A 27050-nucleotide genomic window follows, 5' to 3' on the forward strand; every position below is an offset into this window, starting at 1 on the left:
AGGCCTCTTCATATTCTCCCAGATTACATATTCTCTTCAAACTGAGGAGGGGAAAGGGATGAAGGACAGGCTCCCATGTGAAGTGTGTATGTGTACATGTGTAATAATCCTTGAAAACCCCTTTATTTTCAGCCCTTCATGATAAAGTAAATGCAGAAGGTAGACAGGACATCAGAGATCCAAAGGGCAATAGGAATTAATATTTTTACATAAGTCTTAATAGGGCTTAGAGTACCAAAGGTATCCATTGGTCAAAATTAGAAAACACCTCCATTTGACTCTACTTGAATGACTCACAAACATCTTAAAGCTTTATAGCAAATACAGCTCTAATTGGAGAGGCTTGGTTATACTACAGATGCTGGACATTATAGACTTTGCTGGATGTAAATGCCTTGAGGCTCTAGGGCCTATAAGCATGAGCCTGGCTCTTAAGAACTTTCTTGGAGATTTATCTACATTGCTCAAAATTAAGGCCAATCATGTTATTCCAGAAGATCTCTGGTGAGGCAATGATAATAGAACTGTTTTGTCAGAGGAAAAGTTGCATGGCAAAATTCTCCACTTCTGAAAGAAATCATACAAATAGACACAGACAAGGGCACAGAAATGTGCATACACAGACACACACTGCTCATTGCACCAGCAAGCACACTGGGAAATCACTATGTAATCATGATGAGAGAAGAGAAAGAGCCATTTACAACTCCCCATGTCTTCCTCCTGGGATAAAGGCTAAGTCTGGTGTTGCTGATCCTCTATAGATGGGCAGGGGAGAGCACTGAAACTTCATGCTCCTGTCTCAGCTTCATGAAGGAGCTACTCATGTTTCAGTACTAAGATGACTTGCAGGCAGGCAGCTGTTCGAAGCCACCCATGAGGATTTCTCAGACTCGGAACTTCAGTCTCACTTTCACAAGGTGTAATGCCCAGTAACTTAAATTTCAGTGCACTGGAAAAAAAATCGTTGACAATTCTCACTCAGCCCAAAATAGCATACACAGCCTGTTTGATCTACATGGGCTGGCTTCTGAAAATACCACTGAGTTGGAAAATTTTTCAAGAATTTGAGAATCAAAATTCTGCTTTTTCTCGCTTAAGGATCAAGTATTTGTACAAAGCTTGGAAATAATCCTACCACATAAAGATTTTCTTATTCTTTGAAGTGACTATTTTCTAAGAATTGCAGATATGCCAATTTTTTTTTTTTAAACTCCAAAGCCATGTCTTTGGAAGAAAGCTGTTATCTAATCTCAGGACCCTGTGGTTTGGTTTTAAAACCATACCAGCTGCCATATTTCTATATTTCTTTCATTTGCACTTGCTACACAAACTTACCGACAAAAAACAGAGAAAAACAAAACAAAACAAAACCTTGATGTGAATTTCTGAACTTTGAATCTTAAATCATAAGAAGTAAAGCACACTGCTCTTCAAATTCAGTACACTTGGAGTTACTTTAAGTATAGATATATACATTTTAAATTATTTCCTTGTTTATGTCAGATATTGAAGATTGAGTCTAGGCAAGCAGCCCACCACTGCTGTATCCACAGTCCCACTTTTCACTCGCTTACCCAAGCTAGTCTTGAACTCACTCTGTAACCCAGGCTTCAAACCTGTTTGCTACCCTAATTTCTCAACTTCCTCAGTGCCAGGGATGAGACACCTGTGTAACTAAGTAAGCTTGATTTAGACATTGTAAAAACACAAGACAACATCACACTACCCATTCTGATCTTTATTCAGAGGACGTATGCTCCTTCAATGGATATAGCTAGCTACCAAATCTGAGTCTTGAGGGAAGAAACAATTAGCTATAGATTGCTAATTATTCACCCAGTTCAAAGGGATGCTTAGTTATGATAATATATATACATATTATATATGCATATATATATATTCCTACATTTTCTAATCTGAACTCTTTCAGATAAAAAAAATCTTCTAAAGACAAACCACTGTGGCCAGGCAGGAGAGTGAAGAGGGTCCCTCCCTCTTGTATTCTTGCTGAGGCCATTTTAGGTTTAACTAGAATTTGACCTCCTTAATGGTTAATCCCATGGAAAATTACCAAGCTCTATCCTAGGAACCCGAGGTCAGGATATCCTGGCTAACTTATTCTTATTTAGCTTCTGTTAAGCTGCCTGTTTATGTAGAAACTCCCTCCAGCTAACACCTTACCTTAGCTTCTGTTAAACTACTTGCCTCTGCAAAGTCCTCTGCAGCTGCCAGTGAGATGCTAGATGTGGTTTTTCCCTTCAAAAACCAGGTGCTCTAGACACCACAGGCTATACCTACTTCCCAGAATGCATGGATGTAGTCCCAGCCGGCTGCAATGTCAATAAACTGTGTTTGAGTGATCATCTCTGGTGAGCTACCCATAACAAAGGAAAAAATACTCCATACTCTGAAGAAGTCAGACAATACATAATTTTCTCAGGAATTTTTGTTAGCCTATACAGATTAACATTCCATTACAACGATAACTGAAGTGTATCTCAGCTTGAAGAGTTATAATCTTAATATTTTTGACAGTTCTAATGTTATGGAATTTGTTTAGCTCAAGAAATTTACACTATTCCTTACCCATTAGATACAGTATAATAATAAGATCCCTTCATCCTTTAAGAAACATAATCGTATTTCAGTGTGTTAAAGGTCTCTCTAGGATTCACTTCCACTGTACTCAGAGATCACAAATCCTGCATGATTTTCACTTCCAGGGACCTTTACAGTCTGAGCAAGAACTCAAGGCCTTTGACCTCTAAGCCTTTGCCATGTCTTCAATCACTGGATAAAAAATCAGATCTGGACTCTCCCAGTCTTGTACTTGCATATAAGCATTCTCTTATCTCTCAAACATCACTGAAGACGTATGCAAATGAGGCATTCTGACTCTCTGATTCCTCTGGGGAATGCTCCTCCTGACCCCGCCCTGGGCTCTGCTGCGTTTTAGAAGGATTGCAATCAATGCAGTGAATGGCTGCCAACTGTCCACTCAACCACTTCTACCCGTCCATACACATACACAGGGGAGAGAAATTCACATTGCCCCAAGACTGAGGATGAGACTACAGAAAGGCTTTCGTCTCGTCTCTCCGAACAGGAAGTGAACGTGCTTCCAGATACTAGCTTTTGTGAATTAAAAATGCTGAATGCCTTCAAGAAACACAATTTACATAATCTCTGTCCCTCCCTCTCCCCTCTTTCCCTCCTCTCCTCCTCCTCCTCTCCTCCCCCTCCTCTCCTCCCCTTCTTTGAGACCTTCCATTTGGATGTTAGGGATCACTCCCCTCTACCAGGACTTCTACATAAAAATACCATCACTACCTTATAAAACTTTAGCCAAATTTAAACTTTAAGTTGTTTGATGCCTCATAGCTAATGTAGGGCAACTAATCACCATGCTCTAAGCTGTTGCTAATAGACTAGAGCTGTTGACATGTCTGTTTTCAGTCCCATAGATTTCCTATCCTTAGTGGAGACCACTGACGTTAAACAGCATAGGAGAAACGATTATACCTATACCAGCTTCCCAGTGTTACCCATATCCACCTTAAAGGCAGAAGACTAGCTCAAATAACCTAAGGATGAGAAAATGAAATATTTCAAACACACAGTCTCCTGATTTTCTGGACTGCAAAAAGCAATGTGAGAGGCATTTTTACCGGACTGCTGTCCTTCTTACCCTCAAAATATTTCAAGTTGTTCTCAAATCACGTCATTTGCCACTAAGTACATAAAGTATAGGCAAATTTCATATCTCCAGGCCAGCACTCCTTCTTAACCCCAGTCATACATTTAATTGTCTCTCTAGCACTGAATACCTTACAGACTACTAAACAGCAAAATCTCCTAAATGAATCTCCATGGTCTCTCCATCTCAGGAGTAAAAATCTATCCTTAGCTGTTAGGTCCAAACACTGGACTTGGCCCTTTTTCTACCCATACCCTGTATCTAACCTACCATACTGACTACATTTTCGAAACATTTCTACCATCTCTTTTGAGATTGTATCTCATCTCCCCTCTACAGACATTATTTTAGTTTTATTCTGAGTGCACGGTATTCATCTGGAAGCCACAAGAAAACTTATTAGAGTTGGTTCTCTCCTTCTACCATGTGTGGTGGTGGTGGTGGCGGTAGGGGCAGTCCTGAACATCTAACTTAGGTCATCAGGCTTGGAAGCAAGCACTTTGCCATGTAGAGTCATCTCACTGACTCTCACCATGGATTTCTGGTGGACTGCTCAGTCTTTACCCTTGCTCTGGTCTTTCTGGTCTGAGTTTATTCTCAGCACAGCTGCCAAGTGAATCTTAGAAAGAAAGAAATCAGATAAGACATCACTATCTACAGCTTTACAGTGGCTTCCCAGACCTTTCATGACAACACGCAGAGTCTTTCAGATGTCTTCCTCCAGCATCTCATAACACTGGGAGCTCACCCTTCCCTGCTTCTTCCCATGTGGCCGTGACTCCACTGCTCAGTTTAGCATATATGCGGCAGTTCTTCCTTTTGTCTGGAGTACCTTCTCTCAAACTTGTATGACTAAACTTTCTACCCTTTCATGGCTTCATTCAAATATTGGTCTTGGAGGTCTCTCGCCCCACCAAGTCTTCTCACCTCTGTAATGTTCTACAGGGAACACCCTCTCATACTGTATTGCCTAACTCTACAGGATTCATGCATGCCTCATGCTTCCCACTGCTAAAAATGAGACTTGCTCAAGAGTAGGGAGATCTTGGTCTATTTGGTTCATTAATACATACCAAGAGCCTAGAATTTTGTTGATATACACTAGTCAACTACTACATATTTGATAAAAATTAAAAGCTATAGTCTTCAGCCTTATGTAAATAATTTAGCATGGTAAAAGATATGATTCAGAACGCATGATGGATAACATATTTTTTGAAAATATACCACATTTCTGTAAAACACTTTCAAAATATAATTTATAGTGAATAGTACTGTGATTTCAATTTATTCCACTTTGTTTTCAATGGTTTTCTTTCTTAATAAAAAGGTATATTTCTCAGTAGATGTTTTCATGAATGGAAATCTCCCTCTTCTTTCTCACTCCTTTTCTTGCTCCCTCCCTCCTCTCCTTGTAAGTGAGTGGGGTATATAGCCAAGTGATTAGTGTCATTTATCTTCCGCACTCACTCTTCTCTCTAGTTTTTGAGGCAGTCTCTCACTGATATTTAGTTACACTGGCCAGGCATCAGTCTCCAGGGATCTTCCTACCTCACTGCTCCAAGCACTGGGATTATAGGTACAAATTGTCATGCCCAGCTTTTTCTTTTAATGTGGATTCAGGAGGTAGAAATCAGGTCTTCTATGCTTGCATGCCAAGCACTGTACCAACTAAGCCACCTCTTCAGCCCATGAGGATAAACAAAAACTCTTTTACCACTTTAAATGGTTGTACAGTGACTTTTTATACAATGACACCTTAAAATTGCATATAAGAAAATCTCTTTTAGTAAAGAAAAACTGAATTTCTTATTTTCTAGTTTTTCTTCACAGGAGTTGAACTTCATATTTAACATCAATCATATACAAAACTGTATGTGTTTCATCTTCTTATCAAAGGGTATATGGAGGTCCTACTTGATAGAAAAAGAAACAGAAAAAGAACTAAATATCTGAAAATAAAATTATATTTCTAGACTTGGGGGGTTGATCCAGGGGATAAAGACACTCACTACCAAGCCTGACCTAAAGAGTAGAAAGGCCCCAGTAGCAGAAGAGAATTGTTGTCCTCAAGTACATCTCTGACTTTCAATTGTAGGGCAAATTTCTTCCACATTCCCTCTTCCCCATATATAAATGAACAAACAAATTACAATGTTTAAAATGATGATAAATCCTGTTCTTCCCTCAATGAAGGACTGAAGCATCCACACCCTGGTCTTCCTTCCTCCTAAGCACCATATGGTGTGTGGGTTGTATCACGGGATCCATCCTGTCTGCTGACACCAAACCCATGCACTGTTGCCATTGCCAATAGGCACTTACTGACAGGAACCTGGTATAGCTGCTTCTTGGGAGGTTCAGCTAGCAACTGACCAATGCAGATGCGGATGCTTGGAGCTAACCATTAGACTGAACTCAGGGACCCTGGCAGGGGAGCTGGTGAAAGGATTGGAGGAGCTGAGGTGGATTGCAACTCCATAGAATGAACATCAGCTGGCCGAACCACCCAGTGCTCCCAGAACTAGACCACCAACCAAGAATTGTACAGGGAGGGATCCATGGCTCCAGATATATACATAGCAGAGGCTGGCCTTGTCTGACATAAATGGGAGAGGAACCCCTTGGTCCTGTGGTGGTTTGATGCCCTAGTGTAGGGGGATGCTGGAGAGGTGGGTGGTGGGGAGCACCCTCACAGAGGCAAAGGGGAGGGAGGAGAAGGAGGTTGTGAAATGGGGGACTTCTGGAGGGGTAACTGGGTAGAAAGGGGGCTATCATTTTATGGAATGATTAATAAAAGAAGAAAGAAATAAAAAAAGAAAAAAGGTGATAAATGGCAATTGTTGTTACTTTATGAAGACTGGGATCTGGATTAAGTCACTGTCCTGCCTGTAAGCACACAGCCCTTTGATGCTAAGGGTTTGTTAAAAAGGCATGCAATGACTTCAAAGCTCTTTCAGTAACAGTAGTATAAGATACAGATGCACTGTTAAAAGGTCTTCAAATATCATAACAGTGTTGATAGCAAAAGATTATTAGCTGAAGTAGAAATAGGGAGTGACCTCAATCTAATGGGAACACTGTAGAGTGTAATATGCAATGCAGCTTATCTGACGTAAAGATCTATACAAAACTACATCAAAAAAGATAAAAGTTCAGTTACTTTAAGGATGAGTACAATTGATAAAAATCATTTCAAATACACTTTACAAAAGAGTCTTCAGAAATGATCTCATTTCCATTCACAAATTCTGAGAGGAAAAGCTTCAAAAATACTATCATAAAACTCATTTTATATTACGATTTGCATAATGATGTCGATTCCACTGTGAACAAATGAGTGTGACTTTTACCCATAAGAGATGTAGCCGAGGAAATTCTCCACTAGGAGGAGAATGTGAACGTTGAGCTTTGAAAAGCAAGATGTACTAACCACAAACCATCAGGGCCTCTTCTCCACCGGTGTGCATTCTGGGAACTCCCAAAAGCCACATCAGGGGATTTTTTATTTTAAGAAAGGCACAAAGGCAGGTGAAGTTGATTTTTAATCACCAGAAAAGAGAACAGCTGGCCATCTTTCACAATGAATGCCCAAAGGTGCTGGTCTTGCTCTGCAAAGGCCAAAAAATTGATATTCAGAAAACTAGACAAAAAGGCTCCTATAAGAGAGGTGATTCGCTATTGAGATTAATGCAATATTAAAAATTCTGAAGAGTAAGACCTGTTTTCAAAGACAGAAGAAAGAAAGAAGAAAGAAGAAAATATCAAGAAGCCAAGCCTCTGCTCTACCTCTGTCTTAACAGCCATCACAATTCTACCGTGCTTGATCCTGCAAAACCCTGACACTGTTCAGAGGGGTCTCTGCATCATTTTTAATTAACCTCTGTTTTAAAAGATTTATTTCATTTGTGCCCAAGTGTGTGTGTGAGTGTGTGTGAGTGCATATGTGTGTGTGTGTTTGTGTGTGTGTGTGTGTATGCAACCCTGTCCACCTGAAGAGTTAAGAGGCATCAGGGCCGGAGAGATGACTTAGCGGTTAAGAGCACTGACTGCTCCTCTGAAGGTCCTGAGTTCAAATCCCAGCAAACACATGGTAGCTCACAACCGTCTATAATGAGATCTGGTGCCCTCTTCTAGTGTGTCTGAAAACAGCTACAGTTTACTTACATATAATGATAAATAAACCTTAAAAAGAATAAAGAAGGAAGAAGAAGGAGGAGGAAGAAGAGGAGAAGAAGAAGGCTGCATCAGATTCCTGAAGCTGTGTGCTAGAAACTGAACTTTGGTCCAATAAAAGAGCAGCAAGGTCTCTTAAATGGAGAGCCTATTTGTATCCAATCTATTATTTTATCCAATTTCTTATTTTGCCAAAATCAATTTATTTCCCTGCTTGCCATTCTTGAAATATTATAGTCATGGACAAATGTCTGATGTCACACCCCACACATAAGTCCTCTCATTTATATTTTCTTTCTAATGCAAATTCATTAGACTCAATTGAGCAGAGGAAAGCATCCAATAAGATGAGGCCCCACGGCAGGTTTTGAGCTGAGACTAGAGAAAGATAGAGTACCGATTTAAAATCAGTGGATCCATAAGAAAAAATATGGTATAATAAGGAAAATAGTGGATGTTGATAATTTGTAGAAAATCTGTACTGAGAAAGAGGAAATTATAGAAGGGAGTTTTTTTGTTTTGTTTTGTATTTACATTTGAAATGTGTGTCTAGATGAGGTATCCCAGCAAAGGAAGAAATTCAAGGCAGACAATGGAGAAGGAACAGAGAAGGCTAAGTTCTGGGCCGGCTACAGAAAGCGAGAAAAGACTTGAAGGAGAAGCTATTGTTGATGTGGTAGACAGGGACCTAGTGGCAAGTGTTAGCCTTGCACTGAAACCACAGCTGGCACGCCCAGGTGCTCCCTCAACAATCCCTGAAGGACAACACTTGGTGAGATTCACTTCACAACTCTCATAACTCATTTCCTAGGGGCAGACCCTCTCTGTGTTCCAGAGGCCTGAGGAAGACAGTTACAGGCTCTCCGTTCAGTGGCACCCTCTTCTTCTAGCTATGGCCCCCAAAACAACTTTGGTTTGCAGACCCCAACTCTGAAAAGCAGGAAGAATTTGGCTATTTCCTCCTTTATTTGACATTAGAAAATAACCTGTAACCTATAGACCCCATTTCCTATGGCAAGTTCTCTCCCTCCGCAAGATGGTGCAGCTGTCTTCAACAGGGTCCTGACATTAGCTACTTCTTCCTCAAGAACCTATTGGAGGAAGCTATTGACATAAGGCTACCTAGAGCCTTCTCAGGAGGCTTATTAGTCTTTTAGAGACAGAGGAGGTTCTTGAGGTTTTTGTTTGTATGTTTTGTCAAGAAAAAAAAATCACCTGAAAGTCATAATCCATGTTTTTATTTTATTTTTTTATTTTTTATTTTTTGGGTTTTTTTAGGAAAACAGCCCAGAAAAACTGAGAGAACATATGATTTTCTCTGGCAACTAGGATGACACTCTGTACCAGGTGACTGTATTTGTGGTGTTCCTCTGGAAGCCTTGGAAGATCATGCTTTTGTGTGGAACGCATTGAACTCCACAAAACCCAAAGTCTACCCATTCATTGTCCACTGAAACACTTGGTGTGGGAAATACAACCTGTTGTGCCTACTTTCATTTATTTATTTTTAATAATGGGAAGCATACTGGTATGAAATCAGACAGATATTGCAACAGTCTTAGGAGTAACAGCAGTTATCTTGGAGACAAAATTGTTTACAGCCATTAGTACTGTACACCTGTACAGACTTCTAACATCATTCGCAGACAATTGATTTGCCTCATAGCCCCAGTGAGAATCAATGATCTACACTGATGGCCTATCCCTCGTAAGCAAGCACTGTTGAGTTGAACATCTGAGACAGGGGACAGTGTTTTCTCTGCAGTGCCACCACATCAAAACGAAATACCAACACTCTTAAAAAGAGATAGCGCACTTCTTAAAATTGTCTTCAATTATTTGAAAAGAAAACCCAGCAACCTGAGATGAATTTAGACTTGAAAACTGAATAACAGCATGATCAGAAAAAGTTAATAGTACTGGTGACTTTTTTGAGTGTTTCCAGTGAGCCTGAAGGCATAACACTCAGTGCTTCAGCCAAGTAATTTAATCAGACATTTCGGTGTTTTGTGATTTAAAAAAAAAAAAAAAGACAATGATATTCAAGTTACAAATTGGCTTATGAAACGTCACAACTCCTTCCTAGGAGGACAATTTTTTGAAACCACGTGATACCTGTGACATGGTTTTCATTGTCAGTTAGGTTTTAGGAATCGTCCCTAAATTTATTATTTATTTGGGTTTTTGCTTTGTCATTTGTTTTCTGGTTTTGTTTGTTTGTTGTTTTGGGGGCAGTCACATTGAGCCGAGGCTGGCCTCAAACTGAGTAGAATGTAAACCTCTGGTCCTATAGCAAGAATTATATATAGATACACATGACTGCACCTGTTTTGGACAGTGGTGGAGACTCAACCTAGTGCCTTGGACATGCTATGTTAGAACCCCCAACTGAGCTACATACATTCCAAGACCAATAGCGATAACTGTAACTGAGCATTTCAAGTTATAGGCACTAATATTTAGTAGACATTTCCTGCCATGCCCGAATGTTGTGCAAGAGTGCAAGGCAGTTGTGCAATGGTTTACCACAGTCTCGGTGCTTATGCCGAAACTGTGAAATCCCATAGTAGGAACAACAAAAAAGCAGTAAGGGAAATCGCTGGAGCTATTTCACAACTTTTCTGCCTTTTGGATAACAATGTTAGGGTAGGTCTATGGATCTAAGCTTTTCTCTCGTAGGCATTCATTCTCTCCTCTGGGAGCCAGAAAACTAATAAATGGCTACTGAGAGAGTCCATAATGGTTCCTTGGTGGGATTGCTGGGAATTTTTAAATAGATAAAATGAGCTGGAAAAATGAAATTTACAAAGGCATTAATAAAATAGTTCTGTCATTACTTTCAATTAATGCTAAGTAATTTTCCAACAGATTCACCTGCCTTGAGAATTAAAGAGTTAATGGAGCCCATCAGATAAGAATGTGTGTTGTACTATGTACTGTGTGTAAATACATAAGTGCCTTGAAAGAAATAGACACTATTCATTTGTTGTAAATAAGTGATAATTTAATATGTCAAGAGACCACAATGCCTCTTTTACCTGAAATATGATAATAGGACAAAATAATTCAATTTGACACTTTGGTAGCAACTCTAATACTTGAATATAATTGCTTTTTGTCTTATGCTTTTGTGCTTAGAAGAAAAGTCAATAAATATTGCAATATTTTTGTCATCCCTTTCATCCATACTGATGAAGTTGTAAGTAGTCACTTAGGAACTATTCATTATTATTCCTAAGGATGATCAAATGCCTAGGAAATAAGATTTCTCAAACCCACTGGGACAGAGAGGCACAGCCTCTAAGCTTTCAGCTCCTTCTTGATCTAGCAGGACCGTCATGTTAACAGACTTGCAGAGGTGACTCCACAGCTCTCAGGTATCCAGTCATCATCTTCCTAGAACTTTACTAAGCTCGAAGCATGATCAATTAAAATGGAAATAGGGCACAAAGAGGTACGGCCCACAGGTTGCGAAGTTTGCTATGGAACTGTGTCCTCTTGGAATATCAGAAGCGTCACTCATGAAGTCTCATTAACATGACCACCTACGCATGAGCTGAACAAAGACAACGGACAGCCTCCTGGATAGGGGAGAGAGCAGGACCTCACAACTCCGCACAAAGCCACAGGCAGCGAAGGAATGCTGAGCCCGGGAGAAATAGTCTTCCCACCATTGGGTTGTCTAATGCCAAATGGTAAGCCTTGGAAACAAAACACAAGCAAACATTTTACAGGCTGAGCAGTTTGCATTCATATGTTTAGGTAGATGTATGCATGTACAAAGGACAAAAAGGTGCCATGAATTTAAAAGAGATCAAGGAGGGCTACATGGAATGTTTGGAGGGACAAAGAGAAGGGAGAAATGATATAATTATATTATAATCTCAAAAAATACAAGAAGTAAGGAAAAGACAGTTTATCTTAGCCATCCTTCTCTGACCACCTCTTATACCTCCCGAGTTCTTCAGGGCACTCTATTAAGTTGCTGATTGTCAGAACACAGTCCAAGAATGGAGTCCTATGAGAAGATTTCTTAGTGCTGGTGAGAAGACTCTGAAAACAAGAGTCAGTTTCTTCAAAATACACAATTATTCTTGGAGTATGTTTTCATGCCCCACCCAGACATAGCAGATAGGAGTGAGTTCACTTCAGATTATTCATTACAACTGGCTATTGTTACTTTTTTATATGCTCCTATGGGAAAACATGATTTTGTGAAGTGTGGCTTCTCTGCCATGTGTGGCTTGCCCTTATGACTGTACACTTTACACATGTGACTCCTCTTAACCTTCAGAGTATAAATTGTCTGAGGCTCTGAATAAAATTGGCTATTGCATGAGACTAGTCCACCTCATTTACTGGATCCATTCTCCTAATTCCCATTGCCAGCTCGGGTGTCAAACAGCTGACGTTCACTCCAGTGCTGCTCTGACGTCCTTTTTCTGCCTCTCAAAAGGTGGCTCTGCCACCATAAGAGATCTCACCATTAAAAGATCTCTTAAAGTCACCCTTTCATTCTTACAGCTAGAAATTCCAAATACATTTTCCCTTAAGTATTTCCTTCAAACATTTTCTCTGTTCAAGAGAGTCCAGGGACATGTTACCCATCCCCTATCATGGACAATGCAAACATAGCTATCTTACTCTGAGGTACTTCATCTACACATCTCCCTTCTTCTCCACCTCTTGCTAAATTCCCTACACAGCTTGTTTGCCAACCCAGGTAATATGCTTCACATTTTGAGAGCATCCTTTTGACACTTTCCCTCCTTCCCATTTCCCATTTCCCTTCCATCAAATTGCCTGTCACCTTCTCTCTGTTAATTTTCCATCTTTTCAAAATTCAACTCAAATGTCCATAAATCCATAAAAACTTCCAGCCCTTAGCACTCTTTCCAACATCTTCTAAAAATGCAGACCATATATGGGTGTAGGAGATTTTTATTTAATAGCAGCAGCCTAAATATTGAGAAGAAATTCAAAAAATGTTTACTTGAAAACAGGATACAAAGCAGTACTGTTTTCTGAAGTCCCACTGGGATGCCCTCTGTATCATGACATCTGTATGAGTTGTTACATAAGGCTGGTTAACTGATAAACAAATGCTTAGAGACATCTGTTCCATACCAATCCTTACCTATTGCTGTGATCACAACCTGTAAGCAAGTTAGTCTGACCATCAGTTACAGTCATGACCACAATAACTCACATTCCCCTAGTGCCTACAATAGAAACTCGTTAAGTCACTTTGCATTCATTAACTCCTTTGACAATGACAATGACACTAATTTTGTATGATAATTAGGTAGGCAACTGCTCCTTGTCATTGGATTTATAAAGACCCATTTTGTAGGTCTGTCAACATATTACTTGAACAAGCTAAACCTTATTATATTACTGCAACATTTTGTTTCCTTGAAGTTGTTTAGGTTAGTCTTATCTTAAAGACTAGCTTCAATTACAGTTAAAATAGCATTAAGGTTTGTTCTGTTCCTCCTTATTTTAGAGACAGCATAGATTCTTCTCAGTGACACAATGGTGAGGGTCAGAGTAATGTGTCCTGTTGGCTCCTCAAGTCTGGCAAAGTGGAGACTGCTGCCATCAATGACCCCTTCACTGATGTCAACTACATGGTCTACATGTTCCAGTGTGTTTCTATCCATGAAAAATGCCACAGCATAGCCAGGGCTGAGAATGAGAAACTTGTCATTAATGGGAAACACATCTCCATCTTCTAGGAATGAGATCCTGCCAACAACAAATGGTGTGGAGGTGATGCTGGTGCATGTCATGTTGTAGAGTCTGATGATGTTTTCAACACCAAGTAGAAGGCAGGGGCCCAGTTAAAAGGGGTGTCAAAATGATCATCATGTCTGCCCCTTCTACTGATGACCACATGTTTGAGATAGGTATGAACCATGAGAAGTATGACAAATAACTCAAGACTGTCAACCATGCTTCCTACATAACTAACTGCTTAGAACCCTGGACATGCCATCCCTACCACTCAGAAGACTGTAGATGGGCCCTTTCCAAAACTGTGACATGATAGCCATGAGCTCCCCAGAACATCATCCTGAAGCCACTTGCACTGCCAAGACTGTGGGCCAGGTCATCCCGAAGCTGAATCTCACTGGCATGGCCTTCACTGTTGCAATCCCCAATGTGTCCATCAATGATCTGACATGCCTCCTGGAGAAACCTGCCACCTATGATGGCATCAAAAAGGTCATAAACCAGATATTGGAGGGCTGACTAAGGAACATTCTGGCTGCACCGAGGACCAAGTTATCATCCAAGACTAGAAGTGATGCCCACTCTTCCACTTTTGATGCTGAAGCTGGTGTTGTTCTCAGTGTCAACTTCATAAAGTTCATTTCTTGGTAAGACAATCAATATAGTTACAGCAACAAGGTGGTGAACCTCATGGTCTACATTGGCCTCTAAGAAGTAGGAAACCTGAGGCCACTCACTTCAACAAGAACACAGAGGAAAAGAGAGGCCTTCAGCTGCTAAAGAGTCCCTGCTGTTATAAAATATAATTCGGGGGCATGGTATCCTTGGCTGGTCCTTGCCAAGATGTGCCCCTGAAAAATCACACCATGCAATATTTGGGGAGGGGAGGAGAGTGAGGGCCTGGAAAAGGGATAAAGGCGTACAAGCGGACATTTAGTCAGGCAGAGCCATGAGGGCAGAGAGAGGGGATGGGGGTAGGGGCACCTGAAGAGGACAGAGGGAGCCGATGAGTGGCAGCAGTCGGGTTCTTCTATATGCTGCAGACTCCTATCCCAATTGCTAGGTTCCTGAGGACAGGGGCCAATACCTGTCTCCAAAAAAGCTTCCAACATCTCAGCTCACAGTTTCCACCCCTGAGTCCCCAGAAGATAGGGAGGGGCATAGGGAACTCCAATTTCTTGAATACCATCAATAAAGTTCACCACATTCCCCAAAAACTAAGCATAAAATTAATACTGCACTCAAGACCACCCCTTTCTCACTGAACTACTAAATATAAAATATATTTGTTTTATAAAATAAATTCCAGTTTCTCACACTTTTAAAGTGCCTGTATACTGTCAAGTGTTTCAGTGTGCTCAGAGGTGACAATCTCAGTTATACTATTGTATATATAGCTAATGTTCACCTTTCTTTTAGGTGTTATTTCTGGAATTTTAACTAGCCCTAGGGCTCATTTTGTGCTCACCTCCTAGTTATAGATCCATATGTATAGAAAAACATTGGAGAATATAAAACTGTACAACTGGAGTCTGTCCTCCCTTCTATCCAAGCTTACCTAAGGCCAAAGAGAATTTACCTTGACAAAGTTAATTCTATAATTAAATATTCCAACTGCTGGATTATTCCTTCTATAATATTTACTGAAGACTATCCCATGTAACTTGAGTACATCGATCGTACAGCTGCAGAACTCCTACATGACTAGCTGCAGGGAGAGACTCTAGTGCCTTCGTCAAACACTATTCTGCACACATTTGAGTTCAGTGGTCTTTGTTCCCCTTTACTGGCTCATTCTGTCTTATTGATCAGCCTCTCCATTATATCTCACTTTTCAGTTGCTACAGAAACCTACCTAAGACTTGGTGCAGTTCTTTTAACAACAATTCTCTTAAAAGTTGACTCTTTCTTAAATGGTACTGTCACTCAGATTCCACTGGGAGGAATACAAACACAAATTTTATAATACTCTGTAATAGCCAGAGCACATAAAAAGGGTACCAGACAAAAGCAAGATTAAGAGGAACTGGTTGCTTCCAGTGACTGTTATACAGGGCTTCTCAAATAGAACATTTCTTTGTCTACACCTAAACTTAAAGAGCTGGAATTTGGACTTAGGAATTTTAATCCTATTAGCTCACATTTGATTATAATGTGTCATTTAGGTGTTGGGAAAAGCTGGGAACATGTGAGCCCTTCATTTGTTACACTGGAACATATGAGTCCTTAGAGGAAATGAAGCCCCAAGATATCTCTGTAGCATGGATCACATATCATAGTCTCTCATGAAGCAGCTTTCTCTCAATTACATTTTAATGCTACCCGCTCAGCTTTTACGACAGTCAATATAAGACTGCTATATACCACCTTCTGCCTTTACTGTAAAATAGTGGTGAGGTCCCCAAGTGTAAGGCAGTTCATTTCTTTTTCATGGAGCTCTGTATTAATTGTTTCATGTAGCACTAAGGAAACATCACTTTTCTGGGGAAAATGTATGTTTTAGGCAGGACAAGGAAACTCAAGAGCAAAATCAAGTTTATGTTAACTCTGTTGACATAGAGAGTGTATTTTAAAATTTCATGTTTTTCTTTGTCGTAGGTGTTCATTTTGCTATTTGTTTGGCTTTTTTGTATGTGTGCTGGCTAGGGATCTGCTCTCATGTCCTTCATATAACAAGCAATAGCTGTCAATGTCTTTTATCTTTCTATGTGAAATATTTTGAAGAAAAGAAAAGTAGAAAATAAAAGTAAAACACACAAAAAAAACCTGTTTGTCTTAGAAGAGAACTAGGAACTTATATATTTTTTATACTTAGTCATTTTTTATTGGATACTTTATTTATTTACATTTCAAATGTTATTCTCTTTCTTGATTTCCCCCCAGAAATCCCCTATCCCATCCCCCTTCTCCTGCTTCCATGAGGGTGCTCCCTCACCTACCTATCCATTCATGTCTCCCTGTCCTCTCATTGCCCTACACTGTGGAATCAAGCCTTCACAGAACCAAGGGCCTCTTCTCCTATTGATGCCCAATAAGGCCATTCTCTGCTACATATATGGCTGGAGCCATAGGTCCTTCCATGCGTACTCCTTGGTTGGTGGTTTTGACCCTGGGAGCTCTAGGTGATTGATACTGTTGTTCTTCCTATGGGGTTGCAAACCCCTTCAGCTCCTTCAGTCCTTTCTCTAACGCCTCCATTGGGGACCCAATGCTCAGTCCAATGGTTGGCTGTAAGCATCTGCCATTGTATAACTCAGGAAACAGTTATACCACTCAACATGCACTTCTTGGCACCCACAATAGTGTCTGGGTTTGGTAACTGAATACGGGATGGATCCCCAGATGGGGCAGTTTCTGGATGGCCTTTCCTTCAGTCTCTGCTCCACACTTTGTCTCTCCGCATTCGCTCCCTTGAGTATTTTGTTACCCTTCTAAGGGTAACAAAACTGAAGAACACACACTTTGATCTTCCTTCTTCTTGAGCTACATGTGGTCTATGATGAGCACAGGGGAAAAGTTCCTGAACAGAACACCAATCAATGACTTATGCTCTAAGATCAAGAATCGACAAATGGGACATCATAAAATTGCAAAATTTCTGTAAGGCAAAGGACACTGTCAATAAGACAAAACTGCAACAAACAGACTGGGAAAGGATCTTTACCAATCCTAAATCTGATATAGAGCTAATAACCAATATATACAAAGAACTCAAGAAATTAGACTCCAGACAATCAAATAACCCTATTAAAAATGGGGTGCAGAGCTAAACAAAGAATTATCAATGGAGGAAACTCAAATGGTCAAGAAGCACCTAAGGAAATGTTCAGCATCCTTAATCATCAGGGAAATGCAAATCAAAACAACCCTGAGATTCCAACTCACACCAGTCAGAATGGCTAAGACAAAAACTCAGGAACATTCCTCCATTATAGGTGGGATTGTAAGCTGGTACAACCACTCTGGAAATCAGTTTGGCAGTTCCTCCGGAAATTGGACATAGTTCTACCGGAGGACCCAGCTATACCACTCCTGGGCATATACCAAAAAGATGCTCCAACATGTAATAAGGACATGTGTTCTACTATGTTCATAGCAGTCTTATTTATAATAGCCAGAAGTTGGAAAGAACCCAGATGTCCTTCAACAGAGGAATGGATACAGAAAATATAGTACTCAGCTATTAAAAACAACAACTTCATGAAATTCTTAGGCAAATGGATGGAACTAGAAAATATCATCCTGAGTGAGGTAACCCAACCACAAAAGAATACACATGGCATGCACTCACTGTTAAGTGGATATTAGCCCAAAAGCTCAAAACTTATAATGTTTAAAAAAGAAAAAAACATGAAAACTCAGTTTAGTAGTACATTTAATGAATCCATGCTGATATTGATAAGCACAATCGTTTAGTTGAAGATAAAGTTAGCATTTTTTAAAAGTTAAGTCATGGAAACATTCCCTATGATTACAGTAAGCATCGTCATGGTCCAGTAAGGGAAAGGATGTTAAACAAGTTAATAAGCCAGTGTGGCATGTAGCAGTATCTAGAGAACAGTCTTCTCTTCAGGGGGATGAGGACGGGACACTGCTGCACCTCCTAACATATTTGTACTCTTCAACTTCAGGGCTGGGTAAACTCTGACAATATGCTCTGTAATAGCAGAGGGTGCTCATACATAATGGCTGTCCTTATGTTAAGGTGAGCCTGGCTATACAAGGAGGCTCCGTCTGTGAACAAACAATCAAAGCAGCAAATAAATAAGCACAACCGTGACGATCTGCCCATCTGTCACCATGTCTTAGTCTTAGGTATTGTCACGTTAGCCTTCACTCTGGGTCTAGACTAGAAGAAGTACATCCCTCAACACGTAGGATATATACTCTTCAGAAAATACCATTTTAAAGTGCACATTTACCTCCATAGTTATTTATTAAATCCACACATGAGTGGTGTGTAAGCTAGTCAGTAAATATTCTTAAAGTCTAATCAGTAGATATCAACTTACCGACGACATGGATTATGACCAAAATCAGTGTTTTACGTAAAGTCCAGAGTTTCTGTTTCTTTCCATACAATAAACAATATACTTATATAAGTTTTAAGCTTATAAGAGAAAGACTGTGGTGGTTTGAATGAAAATGACCCACATAAGCTCCCAAGGAGTGGCATTGTTAGAACGTGTGGCATTGCAGAAGTAGGTGTGGCCTTGTTGGAGGAAGTATGTCTCTGGGGTAGGGTTTGAAATTTCAGAAGCTCAGCCTCTGCCCATGGGATCACTCTTCCTTCCTGCTGCCTGTGGATCCAGATGTAGAACTCTCAGCCCCTTCTCTGAGTCTCCCTCCATTCGGTCATGCTGCCCACCATGATGATAATGGAAAACTTCTGAACTGTAAGTCAGCTCCTAATTAAATGTTTTCCTTTATAAGAGAGTTGCTATGGTCATGATGTCTCCACACAGCAACGGAAACCCTAAGACAAATTTTTATGCGCTTATTTGTAATTCCTAATTGTGAAATATGGCAATAAAAATAATGTATTTTCAGAAATCAGTCATATTAGCAAAGAATAAATATCACAAGTGGAATATTCCTGATATTGATGTGTCAGAGATTTTCTATAGAGAAATTTCTAAGGACAGACAGATATATTCTCTGAAGTTACATAACTGCCATATTTTATAAGGTTTCTATTTTTCTTACATACAAAATTAAATAATAAATAAACTAAGGAATGGGAAACTTAGTAAGAAAGGATAAATGAGCCTGGCTCCGTCTATACTACCCATGCATAATTCACTTGCTAGGGAACTCAAAATGCCTCTTTGTATAGGCTGAGAGCAGCCTGGGCCACATAGTGTGCTTAACAGTCTGGACTACAGAATGAGGCTTTGGTTCACATTTTTAAAAAGTCAAATTTCACTGAAGAAACATTATTAAAGTTATAAATACACAATTATGGACTGATAAAAATACGTGCATTATCTTACACATGTTCTATATCAATGGGAACATAAATGAATAGACATGGACATGACATATAGTTGTTTATAATGGGTTTGAAACAAGAATAGATAAAAAAAATGCATATAATTCCAAAATAAAATTTGAGGCCAATCATGGTGTTTGCCCCAGAGAAACAAAAGTATGTATACAAAATAATTTATATGAATCCTATCAAAGTTTTATTCATGGTGAGAAAACTGAAGGGGACACAGGTACTGACGAATAAAAGGCCAGATCAGTACATTCATACAATGGGATGTGCCATGACAGGAGACAGTGTGAATAAATCTTAAAAGTATTTTAAACAAAGAAGCCAGACACAGTACTTTAGAAGGTACAATTAAATTCTTACAAAGACCAAAAGAAATAGAGGTGACAAGATCCAGAAAGCAGGTCTCTTTGTGGGGAGCTACTCTCTGTCAAAGAGGGAAGGAGACCTTTGCATCATGTATGTTCTGGGTGAATGTTGATGTGTCCAACTTGACAACACTCATTAACCTCAGACCTTCAGATCTGGAAATGTATTGTATGTAAGACACATGTCATTAAAATATAAAAACAAATGAAATGACTAATGCTTGTAATTCAAGAATATGACATTTTCCACAACAAAAGACTATAATTTAATGTTCATTGGAAAATAATTATAACATGAACAAATATGCAAGTCAAACAATTAATATACTTGTTCAAAATTCACAGCCAATTCCTTTCTACAGTGTCCAGTAGGTAAATGTAAATAGACTTAAAACTCAGAAAGTATTTTGTGTGGGAGGATTTTTTTTTTATCATGATGAATTATTAAATACACATGAAAACCTACAAGGAGCTTTTTAAGTAGAGTTCAGGAAGAGGGCAAACTGTGGCGTGACATACTAAAAAGCATTCCCTCTTGCAAAATATATGCAGATTATTTAAATGGTAAATTTGCATGCAGTAGTCCCCAGAAAATATTTCTTAAGAATTATACTATTGGGGCTGGAGAGATGCCTTGGTGGCTAAGTGCACTTAGGCTTGCATAGGAACTGAATTGCTTCCCAGCACCCACACCAGGCAGCTGATAATGGCCTCCCAACCCTCCATAACTCCCATTCCAGGTGGTCCAAAGCTCTCTACTGGTCTCCTCTGGCACCAGGCATGCATGTAGTGTACAGGTAAACGTGTGGGCCAGGCACTCGTGCGCATAAAATAAATTTAAACCTTTTTTAAAAAGTATTACCCTACTACCATATATTTTGGGGGCATAGTAAAATATATATATTTGAAATACCAATTTGGATAGGTATTTGAAAGACTCAATACGCAGTCTCTGTAGGACTGAAAACAAAGCTTATAGCATATGATAAAGCAAATGCTATTTATTGTAACAAATATCTTAGTATGTTTTTTTAAGATCAGCAGCTCATAGCAAAATTTCCTATAGTCATTTTTTTACTATACAAATACTAGAAATAAATGACATCATGGAAAACCTCAACTAATCTGTTACTTTGAAAATCCCATAAGTCATGGCCAACAAGATGGCTCAGTGGGTAAGGGTGCTTGCAGTCAAATCTCATGACCTGAGTTCAAGTCCCATAAGATATCAGGTGGAAGAAGAGAACCAGTTCTGTCAAATTGTCCTCTGACCTACACAGTCTTGCTTTGGCACATGTAGCACACTCGTGCATGCACACACATGTATACACACATGCAACATTTTAAATTCTATACATAATAGTGAAGATCCATTACTGTATCATACAGCTGTTTTATGTGTTTCTTGCATAAACATTAACAGGACTCTAAAGGCTGTTATACAGAAAAACACTTCTGTATCTCCAGTCTGTTCAGCTGGGGAGAGGCGTGAAGACATTCCCAGAACTATAATTGTGGTGTCCTTTGAGCTGCTGCAGCCTAATGGTCTCAACCGAAAAGCAGGTGTGCTCGCATTGGCTTGCTTCCCTGATGGAAAGTCAGCCCTAACTGGCTTAGGAATCCTGGAGAGTCAGCTGGAAATCACTAAATTAAGCTTATTTCAATTGTCTCATTTGTCTAAGAAATGTGGGCTTATTTTATGCTAGGCAACTAAGTCTGAAGAGGAGAAAACAGCAGAAACAGGAGACTACACAATAATGGATCAAATAATGAGAGAAAGGCCGGAATGTTAACGTACTTTCATAAGCAATTTACGTCCGATAGTCTAATTCTCAAAGTCTTGTTCTCCCATTTGTTTTGATTAAATTGCTGTCTAAATACCTACCCTTTCCCACCCACCTGACTACTACACTACTTACAGGGCTAACGACACCATTTGTTGTAGCCTCGTGGAGGATAAAGTACCTGCTGACCCTTGATTTGGAGCAGGGCCATGACACCTGCTTTTGATGGTGGCATGAGAGCAGGGACAACACCAGAAAAAGCTGCAAAGCCGTTCCTGCCTCACAGCTTGCCCTCCTGAACTGCTGTCCACATGAATCAAACCTGAGAGCTACAGACCAAACCCAGACCCAACCTGAAGCTTGAACCTAGGCTCTTGCCAAGCCCTAAATAAATCACATAACCTCACCAAGCCTAAGAAGCATGAAGAAAACCCAGCTGTAATCAGCAGGGACACTTCAGCCTCCCACAGGCACTAGGGAAATAAATACTAGGCCTGATATTTGTAGGCCTCATTTCTCCTCTTTCCTCCAGAGTCATTGGTTGACCCACAGGAATATGTCCTGTGCACAGCTATAAGGTAGATCTTTCTTCTCTTCTTACTGTACCAGATACAAACTCTACCTAGCATGTTCTCCTCATAATATCCAAGTCCAAGATTCTCTGAGTATAGGACACCTCTTCCCTGTTAACTACTGACCCATTTACCATCAAGATCCTCTCAAAATACTGATTTAGGTGGAAGCTAATTTATAACAATTATCGATAAGTACCATCAAAACCTCTATGAAGGTCCAGACTTTTGTTTCTTATTTTGTTCACCTCTAGCTACTCAACTATCATGTACTCCCTTATAAATACTCAATATTTAAGTGTTGAGTAAATGGGCAAATATACTGAAAGTCTCATATAAAACTCACATTTTTAGTGGGGCAGTGGTGGTACATGCCTTTAATTCCAGCACTTGGGAGGCAGAGGCAGGTGGATTTCTGAGTTCGTGGCCAGGCTAGTCTACAGAGTGAGTTCCAGGACAGCCAGGGCTATAAAGAGAAACCCTGTCTTGAAAAACCAAAAAAAAAAAAAAAAAACAACTCACATTTTATAGCAGTCTTTTTTTTTTTTTTTTAAGAATTATTTATTTTATCCGTATGAGTATACTGTAGCTGTATTCAGACACACCAGAAGAGGGTACTGAATCCCATTACAGATGGTTGTGAGCAACCATTTGGTTGCTGGGAATTGAACTCAGGACCTCTGAAAGAGCAGTCTGTGCTCTTAACCACTGAGCCATCTGTCCAGTGGAGCAGCCTTTAATATATTCACAAACATGACAGTAAAAGAAATTTGGACTTGAACTGGAGTGAGGACTATGGTGATTCAGAAAGAAAACTAGTTATCTGGGAGTTATATAAATCACGCACTTCACAAAACACTAATTCTTTAGTCTGCCATGGTAAGTTTCCCTGTAGTGACCACTCCATACCTCTCTCTTAACACAGTCTGATGCCAACCCATTTAACTCAGGAGGTGTGATAGCCACAGGTCCCGTTGTCACTGTATTGGGAAGAAGAGTGCCCTTCATCACACCCCTGGATGGAAACTCTTTAGTAAACAACTTTACTTTACTCTCATCAAAGTGGGTATGGTACGTTTCCAGACTCTGTTCTGGAAAATTCTTAGCAACAAATGAACTATATTGTGCATAGCGTGCCCTGTGCACACAAGCATCATGCATATACTTACTTGTATTGTTTTCTAAAGACAGTCTCATTAACCTTGAAATACTACACTGAGGGGAAAAAAAAAGACAGCCCAAAGCCATTGAACCTAAAAATGTAACAAATATTATCAATACCAACTCAGTGAAGGTGACATCAGCTATAGTTTTGAGACAGAGACAAAAAAAAGCTATTAAAAAATGATTCTTTTAATCTCTCTCTCTGTCTCCTCCCCTCCATCTCTGTCTCTGTCTCCCCTCCTCTGCCTACCGTCTTTCCCTCTCAGTCTCTGTCTCTGTGTCTCTCTCTGTCTCTGTCTCTCTGTGTCTCTGTCTCTCTCGGTCTCTCTGTCTCTCTCTCTCTCTCTGTCTCTCTCTCTCTCTGTGTGTTTGTGTGTGTGTGTGTGTGTGAGAGAGAGAGAGAGAGACAGAGACAGAGACAGAGACAGAGACAGAGTGTTCTAGTAGAGCAGAGGCATTGGATCCCCTTGAAGCCAGAGGTCTAGGCAGTTCTCAGATTGCTGATTTGGATGCTCAAAACCAAACTCAAGTCCTTTGGAAGAACAGAAAGTTCACTTAAGACTCTGAGCCATTCCTCCAGCCCAAACAAAATATCATGCAATAAACAGCTAAATGAGCTGTAGCCAAAACGAGTCTACAGTACAAAGAAGTAAGAAAAAATAAAGTCCCTGCCGTATGATCAATCCACCACAGGGCACACAATTCAAATAGGCCTCACAGACACAATAGGGGGAAAGTTATAAAAAGCGTTTTGACCTTCACATATCTAATTTTGATTTTTCATGCTATCTAGTGTTCCATGATGTGTTCACCCATACAGTGTTTTATTTCTGTATGCTCATTACAAAATATTAAAATGTCAAGTTTTGCACATCCTTCTTGTATGATTCCTCATTTTAAATACTAGCTTATCCCAGAAAGCAGCTCCATGGAATAGTACATTACATGACAAGACTACAACACAGCAAAGGTGGGTTAAAGAGCTCACTTCTCTAGCTATCCTTTCTTTAGGATCAAATGTATATGGCTTTGTCACCTTGGACACAGGTCCATAGGAGTGTAGCACTTAAAACGCAGCTGTAAAGGTGCAGTCTAAGGGAGAAAAATGATTCTAGAGGGATGCTAAAATAGCAAGCTATTCAAAAAATAGATCAGAAAAATGTTTGGACAAGTGTTAGCTCACAGACATATGAACATATTGTGGAAGGACTTTCCAAAAATAAAAGTCCTTGTACACCTGTACACATGGTTTTCCTAAGGGCTTGTTTGCATTTACTTCACATTTTCACTTAGTTTGGAATAACCAAATTCTCATGGAAGGCGTCAAAGCACACATGTGTACTGTTTAAAAAGCTAAATATAAAATCTAAGTTCATGATTTCTTCTGTCTAGGATTATTTTGGGGGCTAAAGGGTTCTTTACTATGTCTCTCTGTTCAGTATTTGTGTGTGTGTGCGTGTGTTTGTGTATGTGTGTGTATGTGCGCACGTGTGTGTGCGTGTGTGTGCATGTATGCAAGTGCATGTAGATAACTGTGCATGCTGTAAAGATGTATGGAATCTTTCTTGAACATCCTCAATTTGTCCATTGAGGTAGGGTCTTTCAACTGAACAACAAGCTGTCCACCTTGCTCCGAGGATCTCATTTCCATCTCCACATGCTGAGAGTGGTGACTGTTAATAGTCAACCACATTGACCCAGAACGTAGATGGGATTTACTATGTAATCTGCAGTGTTCAGGCTTGTGTCATGGGTACTTCACTGCTGAGCTATTTCTGTAGACAGAGTTTCTTCTGCATTGTGTAAAAGTATCACCTGTCAGTAAAAAAGCCTATGGCCAGTGAGCTAAGGCAGGAAACAGGAGGAGGGAGTTCCAGCAGAGACAGAGAGGAACTCTGGGAAAAGGTCAGGCACACAGGAGATTCACCTGGACACTAAGGAAGATGGTCTCATGAAACTTAGGACCAGGCAACGACCCATGGGGCACTCACAGAATAGAATAACAGGATAATTAAGGTATGAGCTAGTTGGGGGATAGACCTATTGGCCTGTGCATTTATTCATATATAAGAAGTTTCAAAGTCATTATTTGGGGAACAAAGAGGCTGGGTGGAAAAACATGAGCTTACAGATGGCTGCAACTACATATCTTCCCAGACTCTACAGTCTACACATTCACACACTCACACATATGTAATTATTATATGTATACAATATATTTAGAATAAATCCACCCCATCTCTCTACTCCCATTCTTCCTCTACTCGCCCCCACCTGTCCCCTCACAATTTAGTTTTCTTTTTCATTTTCTTAATTTGAATATCTACTGAGTTCACTTACCTGCCCATATGTGCAAGAGTATACCTAGTATCTTATATTCTTTCTTTCTTTCTAAGAATAACAATTATTTAGTTTAGTTTTGTTAATTACATAAAATGAAAATCACATATGTCAAGTGTACAGTGACATGTGCTTTGACAGAGGCATGTGATCTATAACTACAACAGTCACAATGTAGAACACTTCTGCTATTTAGGAAGTTCTTGCCTACGCCCTTGTAATTATTAGTCTTACCATTTCCCTCACTAGACCCCATGATAACCAGGAATGTCTGATTTATTTCTACAATGTTCACTTTATAAACTTTTAAATAAATGGAATTATTACATGTGTGGACACTTGCATTTGACATCTTAAATATTATACCGTTTATACTGTCCTATGCATCAGGTACGCTGAGTTCTCATTATTGCTCATTTGTGCTCCATCTTTGGAATGTAGAAGACAGAAGACGCTGCACACTGACTTACTAAGCAGTGACCATTCTGTATTCTCCAGTTTGGCCCATTATGAAGAAAGTTGTTAAGGATGTTGAGGAAGGGTCTTTGTGAAAATGTTAATTTTCAATTCTCCCAGTCAGCTGCTGGAAAATCCATGTGAATTTTATATAAAACCTTGGCTCATGGCAATAAAGAGTGTAGTGACTGACTGAGAATTGTGGAGCACTGAGTGCCCCAGAGCCATGCCACTGCAGCAAGCATTGATCTGCTGAGGTAACCACTGACACAAAGGTATGGAATCTCCTCATGCTGTATTAGACCTTGCTTGTGTTTGACCTTTGTATCTCCTTAGTCACCAACTTCTGAAATCAACTTCCTTTGGAATAGATGACAACAGATATTAAGAGTATTTCAAAGAAGTTAAACAAGAAGGAAGGCCCAAGTGAGGATGTTTGAATCCCACTTAGAAGGGGGAACAAAATACTCATGGCAGGGAGAGGGAGGACTTGCGGGGATGACGGAAAGGCTAGGAGAATTGGAGTGGGGAAGGATTGGACATGGGGAGAGACAGGAGAGAGTCCCAGAGGACCAGGAGGATGAATGGAAATATGCACCTACCAGGGTCAGGGATGGGGGTATTCTCTATAAAGTCCCAGAGACTGAAGAGGAAGGAGGCTCCCAGGAGTCAGTGCAGGTGACCTCAGCAGAAATTCCCAACAGTTGGGATATGGAACCTGAAGACACAACATCCAGTAGCCAGACAGAACCCCCA

The 27050-nt window shown here is 39.9% G+C and overlaps 1 protein-coding gene across 32 annotated transcripts in view; it reads right to left on the reverse strand.

Moving 5' to 3' along the window:
- Positions 1-27050, reverse strand: part of Rims1 (regulating synaptic membrane exocytosis 1) — a 501635-nt gene that overhangs the window by 414974 nt on the left and 59611 nt on the right. The gene's annotated exons all lie outside the window — the stretch shown is intronic.

This window comes from Mastomys coucha, unplaced genomic scaffold (assembly GCF_008632895.1).
Source record: "Mastomys coucha isolate ucsf_1 unplaced genomic scaffold, UCSF_Mcou_1 pScaffold14, whole genome shotgun sequence".
Lineage (NCBI taxonomy): Eukaryota > Metazoa > Chordata > Mammalia > Rodentia > Muridae > Mastomys > Mastomys coucha.